This window comes from Chiloscyllium plagiosum, chromosome 10 (assembly GCF_004010195.1).
Source record: "Chiloscyllium plagiosum isolate BGI_BamShark_2017 chromosome 10, ASM401019v2, whole genome shotgun sequence".
Classification (NCBI taxonomy): domain Eukaryota; kingdom Metazoa; phylum Chordata; class Chondrichthyes; order Orectolobiformes; family Hemiscylliidae; genus Chiloscyllium; species Chiloscyllium plagiosum.
Genome location: NC_057719.1, coordinates 83,070,898 through 83,078,616, shown reverse-complemented (window position 1 = coordinate 83,078,616; position 7,719 = coordinate 83,070,898).

The window sequence follows — 7,719 nt, the reverse complement described above, 5'->3', positions numbered from 1 at the left end:
CGGTTGGAGGGAGAGCGCCTCATCTTCCGCCTAGGAATCCTCCAACCACAAGGGATGAACTCGGGTTTCACCAGTTTCCTCATTTCCCCTCCCCCCACCTTGTCTCAGTCAAATCCATCGAATTCAGCACCGCCTTCCTAACCTGCAATCTTCTTCCCGACCTCTCCGCCCCCACCCCAGTCTGACCTATCACCCTCACCTTGACCTCTTTCCACCTATCACATTTCCGAATCCCCTCCCCCAAGTCCCTCCTCCCTACCTTTTATCTTAGCCTGCTCGACACACTTTCCTCATTCCTGAAGAAGGGCTTATGCCCGAAACGTCGATTCTCCTGTTCCTTGGATGCTGCCTGACCTGCTGCGCTTTTCCAGCAACACATTTTCAGCTCTGACCTCCAGCATCTGCAGCCCTCACTTTCTCTCTATAATACAAATTAACCAATTTTTGAAAGAAAGGTGATTAAAAAAGAAATAACAAAAGCTGTGGTATGTATCTATTGTTAGAAAGTGCCACAGAAGAGATCTTTAGCTAAGCTTTTTTTTTCCCTGCTTCTATTCTTACATGGGATGTAGGCTCTGGAGGAAAAGCCAACATTTGCTGTCCACCTTGAATCTGATTGTCTTGTCTAGCTATTTAAGAAGGCAGTTCCACCATTTTGCTGTGGGTCTGGACTCTGTTAAGGTCGACAGATTCCCTTCCCTAAAGAACATATTAATTAGTGAACTAGTTGAGATTTTATAACAGTTGATGTTAACGGTCAGTCATCTTTGATGAGACTAGCATATTGTTCTCGTACATTAATTAATTGATATTTAAATTCCACTAGATGGGATCTGAATCTACATCATCAGAGCATTCTTCAGGCCTCAAGATTACCATTCTGGCACTGGCACAGTGGCTCAGTGATTAGCACTGCTGCCTTACAGCACCAGGGTCCCAGGTTCGATTCCAGCCTCGGGCAGCTATCTGTGTGGAGTTTGCACATTCTCCCCATGTCTGCATGGGGGTGCTCCGGTTTCCTTCCACCGTCCAAAGGTGTGCAGGATAGTTGAATTGGCCATGCTAAATTGCCCAAAGTGTTAGGTACATTAGTCAGAGGGAAATGGGTCTGGTTGGGTTACTCTTCGGAGGGTCGGTGTGGACTTGGTGGGCCGAAGGGCCTGTTTCCATATTGTAGAGAATCTAATCTAATTCCAGCACATAACCACTACATTACCATTTCAGGATTTGATACAAAGTGATAGATTGGTGGAAAGAATGAGGTGGTACAAAACAAAGGGGACAATTCTAAAAATAGTCTAGCATCAGAGAAGCTTGGGGCCCTATATGCACAAATCATTGACAGTTACAAGGCATCTTGAAACAATGCTATGGATGCATACGGGATCTTGAGCCTTATTAATTAAAATACAGGTTACAAGAGGAAGGATATTTTAGTGAACCTTTATGGAACACTGGTCTGATTTTGACTGGAGTATTGTGCTCAATTTTAGGCACTGCATTTTCAGTCAGATATGAAAGCTCTCGGGAGGGTGCTGACAAAGGTCACGAGAATGACTCCTAGCATAAGGTACCAAGTTAGATTGGAGTTGCTGAAGTTGTTCTCCTTGAAAGAAGTTGAGAGGAGGTTGGAAAAAAGTGTTCAAAATGTCTGGGGAGTAGCTAGATCAATAGGAGGTATCTGTCCCTATTGCTGGAAGAGTCATGAATGAGAGGAGGCTGATTTACGGTAATTGTAAAATGAACCAACAGCTTTTGTTTTTATGTGATGGGTGATTATGGTATGGAACACACTGCCATAGAGTATGATGGAGTCAGATGTAATTGTAACTTCTAAAAGGGAATTGGATTAGCATTCAAAAAGACCTCTGTGATAGGGCAGGGTGAAGCTGACTGATTAGCTCTTGTAGAGCATTGACATGAACACAATGGCCTTCATCTACGCAGTAATCATTCAATGATACGGGAGTAGAATGTATTGAAAAGCGCTGTCCACTATGTTAAATATCTGTCCATCTGCCAACAGTGCAAGATGGCTGCACAGTGTACCACCACCAAGACACACTGCATCATGTCACCAAGGCTTGTTTGACCAACTTCTTCCAACACCTTGACAAACAGGAGCAGCAGATACAGGGGAACAGCACAATCCCCATGTTGTATGCCAACCTGACCTGAAAAATATGTCATCATTGCTGGCCTAAAATCCTGGAATTTCCTCCCAGAGAGCATTGCATTTGTACCTAGACCACATGGACTGCTAAGGTTCAAGAAGGTGACTCAGAACCACATTCTCAAAAGCAATTACCTTTGCCAGTGACTCTTAAGGCAGATTCCTCATTCTGCCAGAAAGTATTTATTAGTTACCCATTGATTTACATATGGGACCATTAGTGTTCACCGCATATGTAAATGACACAGTCTAAGACCGGGGAGCGATGCTATCAGAATTTGTAGATAGTTCAAATTGGTATTATCTTGAAATGAATTTCAATCTAGAAAAGTGTGAGTTAGTTCATTTTTGTCTAAAGAACAAGGAAACTAGTTATTAAATGGGGTAGATGAGCACAGTGCTCTGGAAATACAGATACATTAATACCTGGAAGATCATCATAATTATAAGTGAAGTTTTGGAGTTCATTTCTAGAGGCAAATGAGCACAGAGTTGGGAGGTGGTGTTAATTTTGTGGAGTACCCTGATTCGAGGTTGAGTAATGGGAGCAGATCTGGTCTCCATGCTCTGAAAAATGTGCTGAAAAATGCACAGACATTTTACTAGGATATTGCAAGATTTCAGAGGCTGCAGCTGCAGAGGAAAAGAATGAAGCAGGCAGGAGCCATTATCTCAGGACATGAGAGGGGACCTGATAGATGTCTTTGAAATTGTGAAGGCATTTGACAGGGTGGACCTGGAAAACAGTTTTCACTTGTGGAGACGTCGAGATCAAATAAAGCAGAGGAATTTCATTGCAGAGACAGTAGTGAGAAAGTGGATCTCCACCCCATGGAGTAGGCAGAATAAACTACATTGATGCAATTAAGTAGAGGCTTGATTCATACATGCAGGAGAAGCCATTGGAGGAACACAGAGGCAGTGTGGGAAGAGGTAATTAGAGTGGGAGGATGCTCCTGTAGAGTATAAACATCAACTTTGATCACATGGGCTCAGTGACTTGTTTCAGTGCTGTTAAATCCATGTAATGATGCGGTATTGCACTGTTAGAGGTCCCACCTGCCTCATAAAAGATCATTGAGCACAATTCAAACAAGTCTACATTCCAATTCCCTGATCAACATTCATCTCTTAACCAATATTATCTCATAGAGCTTTCACTCTTCACTCCACAAGAGCCTTGTGGATGTGAAAGGCTATTTAGCCCATTTGATCCATACATGCAGGTAAATTTGGAGCATCCCTGCTTCCTTGTTCTCCCTCTTGCTTAAATTACTTCAGGAGTGTTCACTACTCCGCGTGAAATAACCGTTATAGCTCAGTGGGCAATATTCTTGCCTCGGTGTGGAAAGATCATGGGTTTGAACCTCATTCTGAAGACCTGAGCATGTGATCTGACCTAACATTCAGGCACAGTGCTATCAGAGGTGCTGTTTCTCTGGATGAGCTGTTAAACCGGCACCCCATTTTCTCTTACAAGTGGATGTCGTCACTTTTTTGCTGCGATTCCAGTTTCCTGACCAATATTTATCTGTGGCCAATTTTGCTGGGAAAGATTATCTGCTTGTGGGAACTTGGTGTCTGGGATCATACACTGTCATTGAGATGATCAGTGATGGGACCAGAAATACGAGACACCTCCTCCCACTTGTGGATTGGCTGCACGCAAGCAAGCAGCAGTCAATTGATTGGCTCTTCAGTGTTCAGTTTGGTGAATCCTGTGTGAAGGCAGGCAGGAAGTTGATGCCACCTACAATGACCTCAGACTTCAAATATTCAAGTGGGCACCCACAGTGGCACTCATTCTACACATACTAGCAATGTCTGTCTGCTTTTCTGGTTGCCTCACGTCTTGAGCAAACAATGCCAATCACCCATCCTCTCAGATACCTTAACTGCTGCTGCTACTATTTGTAGCAGAGAAATCAAAACATGGCCCCATGGTTCACCATTGTTTCGCTCTGGGCCATTTGGGGAAAGCAGGAACACCTGTTCCCCAGGAGGCTCTCTTGTCAGACTAGGGCAGCCTGGATGCAGGAGGCAGTGTAGGTTAGGAGCCCTGGGGTCCACATCAGAAGCTGGATCCAGTGCAGGAGAACAATAAACAATCTGCGTTCTGTAGTTATCGCAAAGTAATACTCTGAAGGGCATCAAGCAGTGGATTTGCAGATAGATTTCAGACAAGAGTTAGAATTGTAGGCCTCAGTTGCGGATGAAACATGTTTGGGAGCTACACCATGCTACAAAGGTAGTACCAACTGCAGGAAAACGTGATGGGGAACACTTACTAGGGAAGCTGAAGAGCTGTCATGGGCATGTCATAGAGTCATGCAGCATGGAAACAGACCCTTCTGTCCAACTTGTCTGTGCTGACCAGATATCCCAATCTGACCTAATCCCATTTGTCAGCATTTGGACCATATCCTGATGTCTTTTAAATGTAATTGTACCCATCTCCATACAGCTCATTCCATACATGCACCACCCTCTGCGTGAAAGAGTTGCTCCTTAGCTCCTTTCTAAATCTTCCCCCCCCCCTCACCTTAAATCTATGCCCTTGAGTTTTGGACTCCTCCACCCTCGGAAAAAGACCTTGGCTAGTCACCCTATCAATCCCCCTTGTGATTTTATAAACCTCTATAAGGTCATCCCTCAGACTCGGACGCTTCAGGGAAAAAAGCCCCAGCCTATCCAGCCTCTCCCTATAGCTCAAACCTCCAGTCCCAGCATCATCCTTTCTGTGTAATGACTCACTGGGGTACTGTGCGGGAAATCAAATTCTGCTGTTCCGGAAATCAACAAAAGCTAAAAGATTTTTGGAAGTATGAAGAATCCCCAATCTTTCAAATTCAGTTTGACACAATGCACAGCTAAACAATTATGTACCATCAACATATAACTACTGGTTAAAACTCTAACCCCCTTATGAGGTCCCCATCTACACATGCATACAGACAGATACAGTCAGAAAACAAACATGGGTGTGATGAATGGAGGGAAAGACTGGAAGGTAATTCAGTGGTCCCTATCCACAGGGTTTGCTGAGGTGATCCTTTTGCTGCTCAGAATGCTGCTTCTCAGTCTTCCTTTTCCAGGTACTTCCACTTGTTTGCAGGAGGCACAGGGTGACTGGTTCACACATATAAAGTTCTCTGATTTATTAATTAAAAGTCACAGCGTATAGCAACTGGAAACCTGTCAGCCTTCAAGCTTGAGACACTCTCTACTACAAAGAAAAGCTGCTGCCATTGCGGTGATCCAACTGTTCATACAGAAACATTCACAACACCATTCCCCTGTACCCCCCACATCCCCACTCCAAGCTGTTCAGCTTCTGGGGGACAAACTCAGCGTTGTTGTCAGGCAGAAAGTCTTTGTCATCAATAACTTGTCAGGTCCATGGCAAAGCAGATTTGACCCCAGGCTAGATCTTCGAAAGTGACCAATTAAAAGCTCTTGTAAAAGAGACTGAAAGGCCTGAATGTTTCAGAACCTCCTATTTCTACCCAGATCACACTAAAGTCTTACCCACTTACCTTTTGGTACAGTTTTCCAGGCAAGGACTCTGTGTCAGGAACACGTGGAATTCTGCTGGTAGAATGTCAATGGGAGGTAGTGGAGTTATGGAGGTTTTTCTTGGTTAAGTCTGAATTATGTCAACCTTTCCAGAGGGTTTCTCACTACAAAACCTATTGGGTTCTCTTATGCATCTGACCAAACTCATTTAATTTTGTGACACCTACATGGACCACTACAACTGGGTCTTACCCCTCCCACTGTTAATTTCTCTCCAGCCCAAATCCTGGACAGGGCAGACAACACAGCTGTGTGGACTTGCGTTCTGCCACAGAGAACACTGTCAAACCCTTTGTCTAAACTGTCCACTCCTACCACTACATTCACCCATTCTTGAATGGTTTCCTGTACCACAGTGCAATGGTCAGTTAGTTCATCCAACCTGCAGGACCCACTCTTATTCAAACAAGCCTAAAGAAAGCTCAGACTTGCTGGACAATAGAAAAGGCTGATGCTCCTTCACTCCTGTCCTCTGGATCCCCTTACCTGCGTCACTTGCAGTCACACTCACCTGTGGCATGACCACTGTAGTGTTCCCCCACCACTGCCTCCCAAAAACATTTAACAATAACATCTAATAAGGTTGTTAAATGTTGTGCTCCCATCATGTACATTTGGCAGTTTGAATATCCATTTGATGTGGATGTCGCTGGCTGACCAAGCATTTATTGCCTGTTCCTAGTTGCCATTAGGAAGGTGGTGGTGAGATGCCTTCTTGAACAGCAGCTTATTTGGTGTAGGTAGACCCCAGTGTTTTCAGGGAGGAGGTTCTCTTAAAGGTGAGCTGGCAAGCTACAATCCTTCTTCACCTTTAAGTAGACCATTCACCACTTCAAACCTGCTTTACCAATCAATATGATCGTGACTGATCATCCAGCTCAGTACATTGTTCCTGCTTTCTCCCCACATGCTTTGATCCCCATAGCCCTAAGAATTATATCTTATTCCTCGAAAACCTTCAATGTTTTGGTCTCAACCACTTTCTACAACAGAGAATACCAGAGACCCATCACTCTCCAGGTGAAGATATTTCTGCTCATCTCAGTCCTAAATGGCTTACCCTGTAACTTTAAACAGTGACGCTTGGCCCTGGACTTCCCAGTCACTGGGAACATTCAAGGATCAGAATGTACATCATCTAAGCTCCTGTATCACTTGGAGAACTGCTACTCTGCAGAAGTTTATTTCTCCTCCGCGTTTTGCTGGGTTTCTTTCTGTGTTGCTTCTTATTTGTCTTATGTGATCACTTTCATTTCTCACAGATTTGATGGGCTTCTGTCCCATTCATGGTTTGTTGAGCACTGCTATCTTTTTAGCCACTCCCAGATTCAAGTTCCCCTGGAAAAAGCACTTTAAGCCACTGTGGTCCCAGCTGTTTGGTCAAACGCACATCTCTTCTTGTTTCACCTTTGTCTTGTGAAATGGTCAACACTTCTGAGCAGCAGCATCTTGCTTTCTCCTCCTGAAGCCCAATACAAACCAGCTGATATGCAGTCTCACTGATCTCTAAGGCTTTGTCGCTTGTCATTTGCATTTCCATCTCCTCTATCTAGTCAGTCAGCATTTTGGATTTGCTTTGCTCCAACAATCAGAAACTTCTCTTGTAACTCATTATGTTCAACTACTGTTTTCCTCAGGTCCTTACGACTCCCCATCCGTGTTTCTCAGTCCAACATCGTGTGTTATATTTGAGAGTCTAAATCTTTTACTGCCAAGCTGCCTTGAAGAGACAGGCTTGCATATATTCCCTCATTCAGTTCTGAGATCCATATCTAGTCCCACGTTCCAGTCGGCATTTCTAGCATTGAGCGTGTTGTCTTGACTAGCATCGGTGTGATCTCTTCCAATATTGGAATGGGGTAGTGATCTGTCTTTACGGCTTGATTAAGATCTTTGGGATCCAGGCAAATTCTTTGCCATTCTTTTCTAGTCCCATCGTAATTACAGAATCCCTACAGTGTGGAAGCAGG